This window comes from Myotis yumanensis, unplaced genomic scaffold (assembly GCF_028538775.1).
Source record: "Myotis yumanensis isolate MYYU_CA2020_CCGP unplaced genomic scaffold, mMyoYum1.0.hap1 SCAF_7, whole genome shotgun sequence".
NCBI classification, from domain to species: domain Eukaryota; kingdom Metazoa; phylum Chordata; class Mammalia; order Chiroptera; family Vespertilionidae; genus Myotis; species Myotis yumanensis.
This window is the reverse complement of record NW_027223758.1, coordinates 34,612,246-34,630,579: the sequence shown is the minus strand read 5'-3', so window position 1 is coordinate 34,630,579 and position 18,334 is coordinate 34,612,246.

Genomic DNA, 18,334 nt, shown 5'->3' with positions numbered 1-18,334 from the left:
AGACCAGGCCCTACCTGGGAAGGTGGCAAGATCCCCATCACCTGAGATGCTCAGAAAGTGGACGAGGTGACTACTGGCTCTTGTGGGACGTGGCCTGACTGTAAACCGTGACCCTAAATTTCCTTGGTCTATTGTTGAAAGACCATTGTTGCATTTTTTAGTTTCTTCTACCTGAGTCTAGCTGCCCCACATGGATATCTTTCCCTCGGGTTTCCTATCTCTTTCCTTCTCTCACCCTCCCCACCTCCCTAGACCACAACTACGCCTGGCTGGCCGTGGCGGGGCTGCAGAGACTCGCGCTAGGTGCTGTTTCTCAGCATGAACCACACGTGGACCACAGCCAGCTTTCCCCATGACATTGGCCACCTTGCATAGCCAAGCTCTGAGGTGACAGTAACTTATCTCCTAGGTGTGGGGCTAGGGCAGTGGTTCTCAACCTTCCTAATGCCGCGACCCTTTAACACAGGTCCTCATGTTGTGGTGACCCCCAATTTCATTGTTACAAATTGAACATAATTAAAGCCTAGTGATTAATCACAAACACAATATGCAATTATATGTGTTTTCCGATGGTCTTAGGCGACCCCTGTGTAAGGGTCGTTCCCCCCAAAGGGGTCGCGACCCACGGGTTGAGAACCACTGGGCTAGTGGATGACACAAAGGCAGGAGGGTGAGCGGAGGAGCCTGAACTCTCATATGCAGCTCACAGGTCCTGCTAAGGAGCCATAGTCTCAGGGTCCCCACCCCTTTGCAGCTTCACGGCCCCAGCACACATGAGGACAGGACTTTGCCACACCCTTGAGGGCCCTGTCTGCTAAAGCATTTGGGGGCCCCCAAGTCTGACCTACACTAGGCTACATCTCCCAAAGTGGGGAGAAACCATGCCCCCATCTTCCCACAGTCCTCCAGATCCTACTCCCACTAGTGTGTGTACAACTCTTAAATAAGCGTGTATATACCTACACATATGTATGTGTGCATGTCCACACACATACAGCACACATGTGCATACGTGCACATGTGCATGACAGTGCAAGCTAGACTCAGATGAAGATGCATCTGCTGCTTAAAGGAGCAGAACTTTGTACAGAATCATGGAGACCAAGTTGCCACTCTTCTGAATGAAAGAGCTCACTACCAGCAAAGGTGGATTTGGGTCTCTCCAGATTGCTGGTTCTGCTTTGTTTTTCTTTTTCCTCTTAGAGACTTTAGACACAGTTATCTAAAGCCCACAAGAGAACAAAGCCAATTCTAAGGGAATGAGAAAATATATCATTTGCGTGCCCGGATCTAGCTGTGCCTGAAGTCGTATATACCCCAGACTTTTCAGTTCAAATGCATTTCTCCCCGCGCCCCCTTTTTCCTTTTTTGCTCAGGCCCTTATGAATTGAATTCCTGCTGCTGAAACCCACAACAGTCCTTACTCATGCATTTGAACATTCACTGGGCCTCCTCCCTCCTGGTGGCTGCCGGAGAGCCACACACGACACGTGAAAGATCACAGACAGCAAAGCCAGAGGAGCGCTGAGAGCTCTCCGGTGTAACCTCCTTGCTGGGAAGTCTGGGGAGCCTGTGGCCTGGAGAAGGCGAAGGAATCATCCAAGGCCATACAGTGACCTCGAACCCCACTTCCTTTCCTCTTTTATTGCATATCTTGTAGTTTTGTTGGAATTTTTTACTGGTGGTAACCCTAAAAAAATTACACATCATGACCTAGGAAGCTTGTTTAAAACACAGGAGCTTGAGCCCCATCCCTAGGTTATTTGGGTCAGGTGTTCCGGGAACCCAAGAGTGGCCTGTGTCCAGTTTCTTGGGATTGCTGACCAGCAACGGGAATGACTGTACCAGATGACTCAAAGGTGCCTTCTACCCTGGTTTCTATGAGCCGTGACCCCCACCCCAATCTCTGAACCCCAGCTCAGCCCAGGCATGACCCTCATAACCCTGCGGCTCACGTGTACAGCTGTCTTGCAGTGCAGCCTGACCGTCCTGCAGAAGCTCGGGGCCGTAAGAGCAAACTATTGATAATTGCCATTTATTTGGCACTTGCTGTGTACCAGGGGTTTTTTTCCTTCTACATCTGGTTTCATCCCCTCACAACCTTGCAAGGGGTGTCACTGCCCCTCTTTTTTGAACAAGGAGCATAAGGCTTAGAAGAGAAGGACAACTTGCTCAAGGTCATGCAGACAGGAAAGGGCAGCGCTGGGAAGAAAACCGAAGTCTGTATCTTCACAGATTGAGGACGGCTGTTCCAGCTCATGCCTCCTGGGGGCAGCAGCGAGTCGCATTCGTCTGCTCTTGGTGCCCAGCACCTGCTAGGCAGCTGCTGTGTCCCCAGCACTGGGCTTGGTGCTGTAGGTACACTTTCACCATTAGTCCTCACGACAAGCCTGTGAGGAGGTTTGGGGCCCCATTTCCCAGTGGAGGAAACAGGGTCAGAGAGGGTAGGTGGCTTGCCCAGGCCTCACAAGGACAGGATCTGAGCATTTGGTTCCCCAGGGAAGGCCCTTTGGCCAAGGTCACATTGAGGCCAGCTGTCGGGGCAGAACAGACCTTGGGCTTGGACATCCTGTTTCTCTGTCAGTCTCTGCTGTTTGCGTTGGTTGTAACGCCTGGCGCATTGGCCCGTGTCAACCTGGAACCGGCCACAGGAAACTCAGCCACTTGGCAACAGGTGCACTGGCAGCGAGCTCAGGGGCGCCCTGTGGCTGTGCCCTCTGCTCATCCACCTGAAGCTCAGCAAGGACCAGGTGGGCCTGTTCTTCAGGCGAACGTGGCCAGGGCAAAGGGTGAGATAGGTGGGGGCGCTAGCCTTCCTCACACTGACCATGGGTCTCCCATCAGAGCACAGAGCAGGGAGGAGGCGGCAGCTCATGTCCCTCGCCAGGGCCGGGACCTGGAGAGCCCGGGCCAGTAGAGTCTTGCTGGGTGGCCTTGGAACAGTCACCAATCCCTGTTCCCTGGCTGCCGGGCCTCCACTTCCACAAATACCTGAGGCCCCTCTTCCTCCAGGCGTGAGGAAGAGACCCGAGGGCTGTGCTGAAATCTGTTTTCCCACCCCGGGAACACAGCCCAGGGAGCTGTGTCATGTGGTGACCTTAGACCTAGTGTTGGCCCCAGGCCTCAGTTGCTCCATCTGTAAAATGGGGTAAACACCCCTGTGCCTGGATCCCGGTGCCAAAATGCAAATCAAAAGGGTGCCGAGGCGGCTCTAGGGATGTTGGTCAGAGCCTGGCTCTGGGGTGGGTTGGAATCCTCTCTCCACCTGTTGTTGACTGTATAATCTCTCTGAGGCATGCCATCTCACTGACCCTCAGGTTCCTTACCTGTGAAATGGGACGAGCAACCGGACTTACCTCCCAGGTGTGCTGTGAGGATGAGGTGGGATAATGTGTGTGGCAGGGTTAGCACCTGGTAGTCCCTTGATACATGATAACACAACGACGATGATGATTATAATTATTCTTGGTTTCTGGTCACTTCGTTTCTCTCTACCTCCGTTTTCCCATCCAAATGTGAAGATTAAACGAGACAGAGCATCCCATATGCTTAGTGCTCAAGTAAGGCCAACATGGCAGGTGCATGTCCTCATCGAGTCCAAGTTCCCCCTCTGGGCCAAGTCTGGAAGTCTGAGAACTGTGGTGCCAAGGGTGACTATGATTGACTACAGGGACTGACTAGATGAACCGTTCTGCTGAGGAGCCCGTGGAGGCCGCTCCTGGGCTTGGAGGGAATGATTGATTAGTGATGTCTGCCCCGAGTGCAGGACGGAAGCATGGAGCACCACATTTTGCTGGTCCTGGACAAGGTGATGTCTGAAGGCCCCAACGTGGCGGTTCATGGACTGCGGGATGCTGGTCCAGGGCAATGGAGAAGGAGACCCCGATCAGGATTCCGGTCCAGCTCTGCTAATCACCTGCTTTGTGACTCTGAGCCGGGTGCTGTTGTCACAAAATGAAGGGAGCACACAGAACAGAAGTTCCCTCCAAGACAGCGGACCCCGTGGGGCCCTGAGAGTCGGTAATGAGCGTCTGGGGCTTCTTGCCACATTCCCACCAGCCTGAGGGCCCCATGCTCTGGCCTGGGCAGGAATCCCACCAGCTCCTGGGCATGACCCCTCTCTGAGGCCACGAGGGCTGGGGCCACAGAGCATTGCCCCGGCGCCCAGCACACAGCACACACTCAATACGTTTTTATTACAGCCTGCGGAAGCATTTTTAATGGACCCATTCTTTTAATCCGTGCACTTTATAAGCCTGGTCTTGGAGTCAGCCTTGGCCGTGTGTCCCAGTATTTCCCTTTGTCAGCTATGCGACAGCAAGCAAGTGCCTAACCTGGCTTTTGTGGGTTTCTTTTTTTGTTTTTGTTTTTTAATCATAAAATGAGAATAGAATGGTTTCTACCTCAGAAGAGCTGCAGTGGGAATTAAACGAGAACGCATCAGGTCTGAGTAGTGGCTGAGAGGGTGGGCTTGGATGGCTGAGAGGGCTTCTCCCCTCTGCTGTGTGTCCTTGGGTATCCCTGGCCTCACGGAGCCTGGTGCTTCTCTGCTCTGGGCGCTAACGCCAGGCCCAACGCTCCTCCAGTTCGCTGTCTGCGTCCAGCACAAAGCGGGGCTGTGTCAGTGCCCCTTCCCACCCACACCCTCCAAAGCAGGGGTGTGGGGGGACGTGGGAAGGGTCCTTGGTGGTGGTGGAGGCCGGTGCTCTCAGAGCCATTGGAGGTGTCGTCCCGGGAGGAGAAGCAGTGACAGCTCTGTGCGTCCAGCCCTGTCCCCTCTCCGGGCAGAGGCCGTCTCCTTGAGCGGAAGGCATTTGCCTTTCAGGAACAAAGGCCCCAGTCATGAGGATCGTGGGATGAATTTCTCATTGAAAATCTCCAGCGAGGCATTAAGCATCACCTATCCGGGGCCTGAGACATGCTAATCTCGGCGTGACACCCCAGTGCGACCACTAATCCCCTCCGTGGAGGCTTCCTGGTCCCACTGACGCAACCCTTAAGCTCTGAGCTGGCATCTTTTCCCCAGCATGGCTCGGCTCCTGGTGAGAAAGGTCCTGGAAGGTCACCCTGCCTCCTGAGACCAGAGAAGGCGAGGGTGGGGCTGCGGTGGCACAGAGGCGGAGGGGGCTGGCGGAGGCTCCGTCCAAGGCTCCCCCGCCCCTCCTCCTTCCCCATTCGATGACAGACCTATCGATGTGCACCCTGTCCCAGCCACCACATGAAATGTCTTTATTTTTACTATGAAAAGGCTGAAAGGGTTGTCACTTGGTTTTTGAAATCAGTCAGGTACCACTAATCCATCCACTTTACAACAGGCCCGGGTTTCTCGCTATTGAATGGCCTACTCAGGACTTCTTGGCAAATAAGAACAATCAAAGTAACAGAAGGTTTCCAACATCCTGTCACTTTATGCCTGTTTTATAACAATCAATAAAGCTGTCATAACATTCTAGGGTGAAGACATTTCATTAGACGTGCAGCAACTTGGGCATTGCTGCTTTCTTTACTGATGTGGTGGTAACACACTTTGTGTTTCAGTTCTCAAATATTTCCCAAAACCCTGGGCTCTGGAACACCTATGGGGTTAAGTAGCTCCCCCAGGTCTCGGCCCTAGAAAATGAGGACTGAGTGATGGACAGGGAGCCTTGTCTCTCCCCACCCCTAGCTGGGGCCCCCTCCTCCTCCTCTCATTTCTCCCAAGCACTTTGCCCACGTTTCCCAGAAAATACTCACCACGGTTGGAAGATCTGCAGCTTCCCTGAGTCCTCTGAAGTCTGGGCAGCCTATGCTGTTTCACCTTGGGTCGCCCAGAGCTGGCTCAGGGGCTGGTCTGGAGTGGGACTCAAATGATGTTTGTGGGAAGACAGAAGGGAGAGCGGATGGGAAGAAGGAGGGAAACGAGGGGGAAAGGATGAGACGGGGGCGATCCACTTGCCACCATCTCAGCCTCTGTGGCTCCCCTGGACCCTCCCCAGGCCTCCAGGACCTGCTCTGTATCAGTCCCTCCAGGTTCCCAGAGCCAGGCCTGAGATCACACCCCACAAATCTCCCCTTCCTTTGTGCCTTTTTTTGAAAAACCTTTAAAATTTTTTTCAATTAGTTTACATTCAACATTATTTAGTTTCAGGTGTATAGCATATTGGCCACACAGTCACAAACTCCACAAGTGCCCCCCCAACACCCCCAGCACCCACCTGGCACCATACATAGTACAATATTATTGACCACTAGGGGCCCAGTGCACGAATTCGTGTACCTTGAAAGGAACTGTGGGCCGTGAGGCTGCAGTGGGCACAGGGGTGGGACTTGGCCCATCCTCCACGCCCCCACCCGGCCCTTCCCACTGCGACCCCATCCCCTGTCTGCCGGTAGCTCCCACTCTTGCCGCTGCTCCCACACACTGATGCACGAAGAGATTGGGGCTGGAGCCAGCAGTGGGTGCGAGCCGTGGCTGCTGCCCCAATCACCCCTCAGGAGCAGGAGGTGGAGAAGCCCTGAGATGTGATCGGGGTCAGCAGCCACCGCTCGCACCCGCTGATGGCGCTGAGTGATTGGCCCCACGGTGTGCGGGAGCAAAGAATTTTCAGTAACCACCAGAGACTTGTCCCAATGACAGCAACTGGCTGTTGCCTTGGTCTGGTGACCCTGCTCACCTGCTCCACCATCCCGCCGTGGCTGATGCCCGCCATGTTCTGAGTGCACCCCCTGGTGGTCAGCGCACACCATAGCAACTGGTTGTTCAGTTGTTCCACTGTTCAGTCTATTTGCATATTAGAGTTTTATATATATAGATATTCCCTATGCTGTACTTTACATCTCCATGACTATTTCATAACAACCAATCTGTACTTCTCAATCCCTTCAACTTTTTCACTCAGTTGCCCAACCTCCCTCTCCTCTGGCAACCATTAGTCTCTTCTTTGTATCTATGAGTCTGTTTCTGTTTTGTTTGTTTATATTGGTCTATGGATTCCACATATAAGTGAGATCACATGGTATTTATCTTTCTCTGTCTGACTTATTTCACTTAGCATAATACTCTCTAGGTCCATCCATGCTGTGGCAAATGGTAAGATTTCATTCTTATTATTCCACTAGAGGCCTGATGCATGAAGATTCATGCAAGAATGGGCCTTCCTTCCCCTGGCTGCTGGCACCACCTTCGCTCTGGCCAGAGCTGCCTTTCCACCTTCCCACACTGCCCAAAGGCTCGGAACGGTTCGGGTGGTGCAGCATGCCTGCACCATTGCCATGGCTACGACGCAAGCATCCCGCCCCCCACCGCTTGGTGCCTGTGTATGCAAATTAACCCACCATCTTTGTTGGGTTAATTTGCATACTCACTCCTGATTGTCTGGTGGGTGTCGTGAAGGTATGGTTAATTTGCATCTTTCTCTTTTATTAGTGTAGATTGTAATTAATACTCCATTGTGTAAATGTACCACAGCTTTTTATCCACTCATCTATAGATGGCACTCAGGTTGCTTCCATAGCTTGGCTATTGTAAATAACACTGCCATGAATGTAGGGCTGCATATAGTCTTTCAAATTAGTGTTTGGGGTTTCTTCAGATATATTCCCAGAAGTGGAATCACTGGGTCATAAGGTAGTTTTTGGTTTTTTAAAAATTTTTTGAGGAAACTCCATGCTGTTTTCCACAGTGGTTACACCAGTCCTTCAGGGCACCTCTTATATGAACCCCTCCTTGACTCGCCAGTTGGTCCTTCTCACTTTCTGCCTTGTGGGTTTTGAACAGGTCTCTTCCTTACACACACACACACACACACACACACACACACACACACGTCAACTCTGGGAGGCCAATTTCTGTCTGGGATTTATCTCTTGTTTCCCTCTATGGCCGACACAGAGTGAGCTGAAATGTATTTTTCACTTGCATCTGTCAGGAGTATCTGAGTTGCTTGTGATGGAAAACACAACCCAATCTGACTTAAGTGTGAAAGGGAGTGTCATTGCCTCATGCAACCCAAAGGTCCATGGTTTGAGCAGGCTACGCTCCTTTCTGTGACCTGGCTCTACTTTCTTCATCAGTTTCACTCTCAAACTGATTCCCAAAAGGGGTGGCAGAGATGGTCCCCAGCAGCTCCAGGCCCACACTCTCGTAATAACCCAGCAGGAATTGCTTATCTCTTTCCCAATCATCTCTTCCAAAGTCTATGGCTGTGCCCTGGGCCTGGCTGGGATTGCATGCTGAGCTCTGAACCAATCAGTGGCCAGGGTGAAGGATACACCGAGTGACCAATATGAAAACAATGTGATGCAGTGGCTAGAGGGGCAGCAGGACAGGCAGGGGAGCACAGCCTAGGGAAGAACTGGCTTCAAGAACGAGGAAGTGGTGTCCTTTCCAAGGTTGAGAAAGATGAGGCCGATGAGGGTCTACTGGTTTCCTGCACGTGGAGGTCACTGAGGACCTGGTGAAGCCTGAGTTGTGGGGTGATACCTGTAAAGCAGGTGGGTGGAGGACTGGACTTGTCCAGAACAAGCACACTGATCAAACCCATGGACCAGGAGTATCAGTGTCTGCAGGGGGCTTGTTGGAAATGCAGACTCCCAGGCCCTGGCCCTGACCACTGGCACCAAAGCCTGCATTTAAATAAGAGCTCCAGGTGGTTCTTGCTCGAGTTCAAGATTGAAAGCACAGCTCTTGGGAACCTGGCTGTGAAGGGGAAGAGAGGGAAGAAGGGCGCTGGTGGGAGTATAGCCTCAAGGGAGAAACCTTGATTCTTCCTAAGGAGGAGAGGCAGGAGCATGAATAGTTGTGCTTTCTTTTTTTTTTTAATTAAATCTTTATTGGTCAGATTATTACATTTGTTCCTCTTTCCCCCCCCCCATAACTCCCCTCCTCCCAGTTCCCACCCCACCCTCCGCCCTCATTCCCCACCCACTGTCCTCATCCATAGGTGCATGATTTTTGCCCAGACTCTTCCCCCATCTCCAACACCCCTTTCTCCCCCAAGAATAGTCAGTCCATTCCCTTTCTATGTCCCTGATTCTATTATAATCACCAGTTCATTCTGTACATCAGATTATTTATTCACTTGATTCTTAGATTCACTTGTTGATAGATGCATATTTGTTGCTCATAATTTGTATCTTTACCTTTTTCTTCTTCTTCCTCATCTTAAAGAATACCTTTCAGCATTTCATATAATACTGGTTTGGTGGTGATGAACTCCTTTAGCTTTTCCTTATCTGTGAAGCTCTTTATCTGACCTTCAATTCTGAATGATAGCTTTGCTGCATAAAGTAATCTTGGTTGTAAGTTCTTGGTATTCATCACTTTGAATATTTCTTACCACTCCCTTCTGGCCTGCAAAGTTTCTGTTGAGAAATCAGCTGATAGTCATATGGGTATTCCCTTGTAGGTAACTGAGTTTCTTTCTCTTGCTGCTTTTAAGATTCTCTCTTTGTCTTTTGCTCTTGGCATTTTAATTATGATGTGCCTTGGTGTGGTCCTCTTTGGATTCCTCTTGTTTGGGGTTCTCTGCGCTTCCTGACCTGTAAGTCCATTTCTTTCACCAGGTGGGGGAAGTTCTCTGCCATTATTTCTTCAAATAGGTTTTCAATATCTTGCTGTCTCTCATCTTCTGGCACCCCTGTAATTCTGATGTTGGTACGCTTGAAGCTGTCCCAGAGGATCCTTACACTATCTTCGTATTTTTGGATTATTTTTTCATTTTGCTTTTCCGGTTGGGTGTTTTTTGCTTCTTCGCATTTCAAAACTTTTACTTGATTCTTGCAACCCTCTGGTCTGCTGTTGGGAGTCTGTATAATATTCTTTATTTCAGTCAGTGTATGCTTAATTTCTAGTTGGTTCTTTATCACATCGAGGGTCTCATTAGATTTCTTGAGGATCTCACTACATTTATCGGCGGTCTCACCAGTCTTTTCGAGGGCCTTACTAAATTTATCGGCTGCTTCTAGACAGTTCTTGAGAGACCTTAAAAGTGTGGTTTTGAACTCTATAGCCTCCATTTCTGACATTTGCGTCCTGTTTCTTTGTCTCCGCATTTTTTATGCTTTCTTGGTGCACCTCCTAGTGGTCTTTGTGGGTAGTCTTGTTGTAGTTAAGCCTTGATTGTTGTAGGTAATACTGGGAGGATTTGACCTCCAGGCTAACTGGCTGTGAGAATTAGCTGTATCTGCAGTGGGAGAACTTCTGTCCTCTAGGGAGGTGCTAATCTAGCCTTTGCCTGAGGCTATCTGGCAAATGCCTCTGTGCAGGGCGGAGTGAGCAGTTTTGGCTCCTCTCAGTCCTGTCCCCAGGGGCTCTGCCTCTCAGAGTCCCAGCAACCACTGCAAACCTTGGAGAGAAAGCTGCCTTTGAGTTCCGACCGAAGCCAGACAGTCCCGCTTCTCCCGTTTGAGTCTGGGTCCCTAGAGACTCGCCCGGATCTGGAGCTCAGAGTCTGAGACTCCCTCCCTATTGAAACAGACAACCGCACCCTCAGCCACGAGCCCGCTCTGCATGCACTCCGCACCTTTGTATTTACTTCAGCACTGCGCCTCCTCTGAGTCTCGGTATGCTTTTCTCTTTCCTCCTAGTTGTAGAACTTTCACTCAGCCAGCCTTCCTGTGGTTCTGGATGATGTCCGTTCCATCTTTTAGTTGTATTTTTGAAGTGGTTGTTCGAGGCAGCAAACTCCAGCATTAACCTATGCCGCCATCTTGGTTTCTCCTCCAAATCCTCTTCTGATGCTCCTCTTAAGTCACTACCATCACGAGACACACCAACTAAAGGAAGGATACCAAGGTGTATAAGAACCTGACTTGACTTCAATTATCTAATAGCCTCGTTAGGAATAATTAGTATGCCGATGTGAAGATAATGAACAATGTATGGCAGTATCTAATGGAAACAATGCATGACAGTATCTAGAGATAAAAACTCCTTCAGCCTAACTTAGAGAAATCCCAGTTGTGCTTTCTTAACAATAAAAAAGTTCACCTTCTACTCACAATGTGAAACTTCATGAGTATTTAGCAGGGCACTAGTTCAGATTTGCATAAATCAGATTCACATCAAATGTGACCTGAACGTAGTTGTTGCCTGAGGAACAAATGTTGTGGTGGGTGTTTCCTGAACGCCTCCCACTGCGGAGCCCTTGGCAGCTGGAGGCTTCCCTGGGGTCGTTTGTTGCTACACTAAGGGCAGCAAGTGCTGTGGGCCCCGCAGAGACTTCGGGGCAAATGCCCAAGTTTGCTCCACTCCCCTCTGCTCTCCCTTCTTTGTCCCCCCAGCTGGCTCCCTGTGGCTCTCCTCCCGGCCCACAGGGACCTTCAGACAGTTCTGGCAAAAGGAGGTTGAAAAAAGAATGCTGTCATATATGTCACCAGGCCAGACGGCCCTGTGAGCCACCACAGTCAGAGTGTCCTCAGGCCATGGCCCACGTAGCATGAGGGAGGCCTGGAGCACCCTGAGCTCTGGGGTTGCTTTATGCAGGGTGTGGGGAGATCCTCCCACCGCAGGTTCCCCAGGCCCCAGCCCTGGCACCTCCAGGATGGGGTCTCTTGTCTGTCACACTGAGTCCTCTCCTCCCCTCCCCCCCCCCCCCCCCCCCCGCCCAGGCAGAGCCATAGAGCCAAGAGGTGGTGAAGGGGCCAGCTCCATGCATCCCAACCCCTATGGTACCCATGGGAAACTGAGGCCAGAGCAGCACCGGGGTTGGGGGTGGGGGCTCAGCAAGGAGACGGCAGGGCAGCTGTAGGCCGGGACAAGGACTTAAGGCTCTCTCATCTCTGAGGCTCTGGACATCACCCGCCTCTTGCCCTGAGCCAGAAGACCTGGGTTTGAATTTCACTCCGCCTCCTTCTAGCTGTGTGGAGATGAGCCAGGCAGCTAACCTCTCTGAGCCTCTGTTTCCTCTCTGGAAAACAGGAACAATAGCAGCCACCTCCTAGGGTGGTTGTGAGGACCACATGTGTTACAGTCCCATTTCCACATGGGGAGACTGAGGCGCAGAGAGCTCAGTATCCTAGCAGGCAGAAGAACTGGGGTTTGAACCCAGGAGTTCTGACTCCCCAGCCACACTTTGAGCCAGATCACTCCTCTGAGTCTCAGTTTCCCCACACTTAAAATGAAGGTAATGAAGGACGGCTTGAAAAATTAAATGAGATCCTGAAAGCCACGTGCCCGCACAATGCCTGGCATAAAAAAAATACTGCTTTAACAAGTACCTTCAGATCAAGTGTAAAAAACATGGATTAGCAGGGCCATGGCTCTACCGTGTGGTGAAGTGTGGGAACTGCACCTCCATCCCCTACCCTGGAGAGGGCTCCATCTTCTCAGTTTTGAGCGTATCCAAACCCAAGCTCGAATGAAGGGACTATTTGGCAGGATAGGAGATCATTGATGAGTAAATCAAGATGACAGCCCCTCGATATGGGGCCATAAAGTTCTGCAGTGACTCTCCGGGGTTTAAACATCCTCACCCTAGTCCTGGCAGTGGTCCCATGTTGATCCTACAGATGGGAGGATCACTGGGTCCCTGCAACTGAAAGCAAAGAGAGACAGAACATGCCGCCATGAGAAAGTCCTGTAGAGGCCACGATTTTTCCAGAGGGCCCTCTGGCCTCTGGTCTGGTCCCATCCGTTTCTCTAACACTCACCATTGAGGGAAAGGCCTGTAGAGACCGTGCATATTTTACAGATGGGAGAAAGAGGCCCAGAGAGGATGGGGCTGGGATAAGGTCACCCAGAAAGCAGGCAGCAGAACTGAGGTTTGAGACCAGGTCTCAGGATGCCCGAGCCAGGGTTCTTTTTTGCCATCTTCTCTGACTTTCACCATACTAGGTGTACCGGTTAATAATGCGGATTTTTTTCAATAGGTGGAGGTACACATATGTTGATGTATATATGCGATTTGATACGTGTGCTATTTTGTTGTATTGACAACAAACTTCAAAACTTCATATGTCAAATTTTCTGAAGGTGTTAACATCATAGATATTTTTACACTTAAAAATGTCGAATTTCGTGCCAAAAAAAAAGAGCATTTGCGGCAAGTTTTAATTCATTACTTTATTTTGAAGAAAAGTGCTGCTGAAAGTTATCGTATACTTCGGGAAGCTTGTGGTGAACATGCTCCATCTCAAGATACGTGTGAACGCTGGTTTAAATGCTTTAAAAGTGATGATTTCAATGTGAAAGACAAAGAACGTCCATGTCAACCGAAAAAGTTTGGAGACCAACAATTCCAAGCATTATTGGATGAAGATGCGTGTCAAACTCAAAAACAACTTGCAGAAAGATTAAACGTTGCTCAGCAAACAATTTCTGATGGTTTACAAGCAATGGGAAAGATTTTAAAGGAAGGAAAATGGGTGCCACATCAACTGAACGAAAGACAAATGGAAAACCAAAAAGTCATCAGTAAAATGTTGCTTCAATGGCACGAAAGAAAGTTTTTTTTTTTGCATCAAATGTGACTGGCAATGAAAAGTGGATTTATTTTGAGAATCCCAAACACACAAAATCATGGGTTGATCCAGGTCAACCATCAACATCGACTGCAAGGCCAAATCGCTTCGGAAAGAAGACAATGCTCTGTGTTTGGTGGGGTCAGGAAGGTGTGGTGTATTATAAGCTTCTAAAATCAGGTGAAACCGTTAATACTGATCACTACCGACAACAAATAATCAATTTGAACCACTTTGATCATGAAATGACCAGAATGTGCCAGAAGACACAGCAAAGTAATTTTGCTTCATGATGACCCACAGTCACACACTTTAAAACCAGTTAAAGACACGTTAAAAGATCTTGCCTGGGAAGTATTAACACACCCGCTGCATTCACCAGACCTTGCTCCTTCAGATTACCACTTGTTCCGATCGATGGCACACACACTTTCTGAGCAGCACTTCAAAATGTATGAAGAAGTAGAAAATTGGGTCTCTGAACAGTCTGCCTCAAAACAAGAAAAGTTCTATTGGGACGGTATCCACAAATTACCTGAAAGATGGGAGAAACGTGTAGCTAGCAATGGACAATACTTTGAATAAAGCACTTTTGATGCTTCTCTTGAAATTATTGTATTTTCTTTGATTACAAAATCCGCATTTTTAACCGGTATGCAGATTGACCCTTTACCGGTTAGAAATGCGGATCGCCTGGAATCCCACTGTAGCAGTGATCACTATGGAGTGGGCTCTCGCAGGAACCCCACAGGCACACTGGTCACTGTGGAGCTGGCTGTCCAGGAACTCAGCCTTAGGGCTCAGTATTGATCAAAGCACAGATTCTACGTCGGGGTCTCTCCTGGCTCCGGGACTTTATTCCTGCTTCCAGGACCCTTGAGAACTGACTATTTAACACTGACGAGGGGGTGGGATCGGGAGATATTGGGGGTGCGTATGAGAAGGGAAAAAACTTACTTTTAATCAGCCAATTAACGAAAGGAAATGTTTGTCCTGGGAAAAATCAGAAAGAGGTGGGGACAATAGTTGGCAAACGGGGCAACCCTGCTCTGGGACCCAGGAGCCCGGCTTCTCCCCTGGTCCCCACCATCCCTTTCTGTGTGGCTTAAGCAAGCCACTCAGCTTCTGTGAGCTTCGGTGTCTTTGTTTATAAAACGTGTATGTTTGCTGGCCCGGCCTCTCGCGCGTGTGGCACCAGGACATGGCCCTGGGACACTTTGCGAATAGCACATCCCTAGGCACGTGTAGTCCTGGGCACCTGCATTTCACATGCTGCCGTGGGGGCTCTGTGTCCCCCGGGCTCTGCATTGGAAGAGCTCTGATGTGGCCTCAGAAGACATGGTCCTGACCCTGTCATACTGTCCAGGCCTGTGGCCCTGGGCTAGTCCCTTTGCCTCCCTTGGCCTCAGTTTCCCCATTTCTGAAACAGAAAAGGTTATCCTTAACGATCTGCAAGGGGGTGAGGCGCTTTTAGGGTGACTGTGTCCTTGAGTCACAGACACTGGCTCTCCTCCAGAATCGTGTGCAAAATGGAAAGTTCGCTACTTTGAGAGCCTGTGTCCAGGCAGAGAGCCCCACATGGGGCAGGAAGAAGGCAGCAGCTGGGAGCTCGGGGTGACCCTGGTGCCTTTGCTCAGACCTCAGGGATTGGGGGTGGGGAGTGTCAGGGGTCCAGGCCTCCGACTGGGTGGGCACCCTCTTCACACAGGGAGGTGCTGGGAGGATGAAGCAGCAGTGAAGGCCTATCTCAGTGGTCTCCTCTCGTCCTCCAAGGCCTTGGCTCCAGCCCTTCCCACTGTGGCCTGCCTTGTCCCCCTCGGCATATCTGACACCAGCATCAGGTTCATCTCCTCCTGGAGAACCGTTCATAGCTCCCCACTGCCTGCAGGAGAAAGTCTAAACCCTTCAGCCAGTCTTCAAGACCCCCATGTCCTGCAGCTCAACTGTTCTAACCAGACCAGTCCTTTCTCTTCCCCCAAGCCCTTTGGGCTTTCTGCCTTCTGTGCCTCTACTCACTGTGGTAAGAGAAAGAGGGCAGGTTCTAAAGTCAAACTCAGCCACTTCCTCCACTTAATTGCTGTGTGAACCTGGCAAGTCACTTAACCTCTCTGAGCCTCACCTCCTCATCTGTGAAGTGAGGATAATGTCCTTTAACCCCCAGAATGGTTGCGGGATTTCACAAGATAATGGGTGACACTTGCTAGGCATTTAGCACATGGTGTCTGCTTCCTGTCCATCTTCCTCCCTCTGTCAAACCTGATGTGCAGTCGTGGGTTTCAGCTCCGAAGGTCACTTCTCCCCCTCATGCTTCCCAAACCAAAAGACCTGCCCAATAACCCCAGGAGGCACAAGGGCCTTGGGGGGTGGGGGTGGGTCCAGCCTTCTCCAAGATTCCCAACTGGCTTTGAGAAGACTATGGTCAGAAGCGCGGGGATGAACAGAGCAGAAAAGGACTTGGGAAGTTCACACTCAAAGAAGAGGCTCCCTCGGACTGGGGTGGCCCTGTGACAGGGGATGAGGGCACCCTTGGGGCGGGAATACTCCTGCAGTTGGAGCACATGGAGTGTGGGAGCCACAGGCTGGGGAGTGGGGCCCATCATGCGATTGGTTCACTGCTTTCCAGATGACATCATCATTTTGTGATCAAACCTCCCAGGAGACTCCCCAAACGGGTGTCCCACCAAATGGGCCACTGGGATAGAGAGATGACCAACACCATCAGGCTAAGCCAATATGCAGAAAAGTGTGTTCGGGGTCTCTCTCTCTCTCTCTCTCTCTCCCCCCCGCCTCAGCTTTCCTCCCATCTGTCAACTGTTTGTTACCCCCTTCCCCATAAGACCACCCAGCCTCCCATGGCTAGAACAGTACTCTTTATAGTAGTCAACCTGCAACTGAGAGTTTAGATGTGGTCTGAAGGCTGGGTGGTGAAGCTAGGTGGTGTGAACGTCAGAGGCGGCAGCCACGCACAGGACTCCATGACATTTTGACAAGACGGGTGAAGTAGCCATTTTGATGAAGCTGGAAGGGCCTTTGACTAAATGAGCGTAACAGAGGTGACACTGCGTGACTTTCAGAACCAGATCATCACAGGCCCCGCAGCGGCTTCCATTGTGCACCCTTGGGTGCTAACGTTTTGACGCCAGCACGTGGACAGGCCACATGTAGGTGTTCTGGCTGACATCACCAGCCACCACCACCACCCACCAGCGCATGAGTGAGGAGGCCTCCAAAGGGGTCTGCCTGACAGCAAGTCCCCCAGCTGTCCTTCCCAGTGAGGCCCCAGGCATCGTGGAGCAGAGGAAAGCTGTCTTGACCCCCAGAATCTGGGAGGAAATGAAAATTGTGGTTTATGCCACTCAATTTTGAGATTAAGATTTGTTCCTCAGGATTGGTAGCAGAAACATCAACTCAGTGAGGTTTGGGGGGGCTTCTAGAGTGTTTTTATGTCAGCTACAACTGAAGTGGGACAGTCCTGGAGTTCCTTGAGACGTCCCATTGCATGTCCTGCCGTGAAATCCGCTGCCACCTGTGCTTCCAGGACCCCCTCACTCACACTCCGACCCGGGAACCCTGCAATTCTGAGGAGCATCCTTGGTTTATCAGTGAAACTTCAGTATCATCCACACCTGGTGGAGATGCTTAGTAGAGGCTCTTCTCCCTATTAAACCTAAAGCAACGATTCATTTTTGTCACTGTGACCTGAGGATGCAGGGATGGTCCAAGGCCAGAACAAGCAGCACAAGCCCCATCAGGCCTCAGGCCTGTCTTAGTACCTGTCACTCCCCCAGAAGTCCAGGCATCCTAGACCATCCGTGAACATTTGGACCCTCAACCCCATGCTACTCTGCCCGAGTTCTAATTAACCCAACCCTGTCTTTTCCTCCTTCTCAATTCTTCCAAGTCCTTCCATTTTCTCACTTTGAAAGAATACCCTAGATGTCCTTTGACTTTTAAGAAATCATAGCCAATGGAAAATGAAATGAAGTATTTATAATCCAAAAATTTCCCCAAGAGTTAAAAAAAAATTCTTCCAAAAATTGAATAGCAGGAAAAAAATTAAATGTGTTGAAGGATGTGGGTGTGTTTCAGCGGCTGCGCAAGGAGTGTGAGGAACACCTCCCCCAGCAGAAGACCGGGAGGTAGATGGGGCTGGCCAAGGGGGTGGGGCAGACCCTGCAGGGCATGGTGGGCAGTGGTGAGGGTCTGGATCTTGCTGTGGGTGCCATGAAAAAACCATGGGAGGGCTTGAAACAGGGAAGGCAGGTGATTGAATGTGCAGTTAAAAATCCCAACCCTCTGGCCGCTGAGTGGAGAATGGATAGTAGGGGCAGGAGGGAAAAAGGAGAGAGCAGGGAGAGGTGATGGGAGCAGAAACAAATGGAGTTAGAAACAGAAGCAAATGGCGTATTCCTGAGGATTTACAGAAGGTGGTTCTAACATAGTAGGGATAGCGCAGCCATGACCCTGCTCGCCTGGGAATCAAGTTCTGGGTTCTCCCCCCAGACACTGCCCTTTAAGGTGGGCCTTCCTCCCCACTCGGCTTCTCAGGCAGGCTGAACAGGAACTCCCAGCTACTTCTCTCTGAGCCAGTGCGGGTGTTACCAAGGAGACCGGGAGAGACAGAGACCCTGACTGCGGGAGGAGAAAGGTGATTGAGTGTAAGGCAGCCAGAGGGAATGATGATGTGTTTCCTCCTCAGAAAGGTTTTCCCTGACCTCCCAATGGTGCCTCCCCCCCCCCCCTTCCCTGTTTATCCCCTTTATAGTCCTCAAGACAATCTCAAAATAGCCCCTTTGTTTACTTATTTACTTATTATTTTCTTAGACTTGTTGTTTAAGGTCTGTCTTGTGGACTAAAATCTAAGCTTCATGAGGGCAGACTTGATAAGCACTCA